This window comes from Kryptolebias marmoratus, linkage group LG15 (assembly GCF_001649575.2).
Source record: "Kryptolebias marmoratus isolate JLee-2015 linkage group LG15, ASM164957v2, whole genome shotgun sequence".
Classification (NCBI taxonomy): Eukaryota; Metazoa; Chordata; class Actinopteri; order Cyprinodontiformes; family Rivulidae; genus Kryptolebias; species Kryptolebias marmoratus.
Genome location: NC_051444.1, coordinates 1,237,506 through 1,238,795, shown reverse-complemented (window position 1 = coordinate 1,238,795; position 1,290 = coordinate 1,237,506).

Here is a 1,290-nt window from a genome sequence, read left to right as displayed (position 1 = left end):
GAACGGGAGGTTCTGTGAACGGGAGGTTCTGTGAACTGGAGGTTCTGTTGAACTGGAGGTTCTGTTGAACGGGAGGTTCTGTGAACGGGAGGTTCTGTTGAACGGGAGGTTCTGTTGAACTGGAGGTTCTGTTGAACGGGAGGTTCTGTTGAACGGGAGGTTCTGTGAACGGGAGGTTCTGTTGAACGGGAGGTTCTGTTGAACGGGAGGTTCTGTTCTGACTTCAGTCTGCCTGACAGGGTTCGTCCCGGAGAAATAAAGTATTAATACTTCACTGGACAAAAAGAATTATAGTAATAATTTAAGACTTTTCTGTAACCCTGAATGTGTGTTAAATATGAAGCTACAGGCAGCGGCTGCTCATCTTTACTGGACGTATGATGGGATGTTTCCTGAAGCCTTCTGATGCCTGTGGTAAAATACAATAAGACGGGAGAACAGCTGCTTCTCTACGTCTTTTCTTTGTAACGATTAGAGAAGGTGGAGTGAGACACGTCCCCACAGGGTGCGTCTTCTCAGACTGGTACTGCAGCTTCAGGTTTCATTGCAAATATGATTTTGTAAACAAAATAAACTCAGTAACCCTGGAAGTAAATGAGTACGAGACAGAGACCAGGCAGCAAATCAAGCTCTTTAGCTCCTCACCGAGGGTTTCAGGGTTCACAGGAGCTATAGGAAGTCCCGCTTCGAGCTGTCTTCAGAGCCTGGACTTCACCTACATTTACTGACGATAAAACTGACTTATTAAAGCTAAAAGTAGCTAAAATCCAGCTTACAGCTAGGTATAGCAAAGGAATCGTGAAGCTAAAAGTAGTACAAGGTTAGCTAAAAGATAAGCAACAATCAGCTAGCTAAAAGCTAAAATTAGCTAAAGCTTTCAATTTCAGCTAAAGTAGCAAAAGGCAAGCTAAAAGGAGCAAAAAGCTAAAACTAGCTCAAAGCTAAAAGTAAAACAATGGTAACTGAAAGCAACAAAGGTTAGCTAAAAGTTAAAAGTAGCAAAATGGCAGCTAAAAGCTAAAACCAGAGGCAGCAGCTGAAGCTGATTTCAAACGAGGAACTGAAGAGATCTGCGTGTGTTTCTATGGGGACAAAGCTTAAAAACATGAACATAATGTCCTCTCTAGTTTTATATAAGATGTGTAGTAAAATCCCTTATTAATGTATATTTTACAGGCAAGTATAAAGATTAAACTTAAGCAGCTTTATTCTCACACACCTGCTCTGATTACAGCCTGCAGGTCAGGTACTGATGGTTGGGACTCATCCAGCTTTTAAACTCCATCGTCT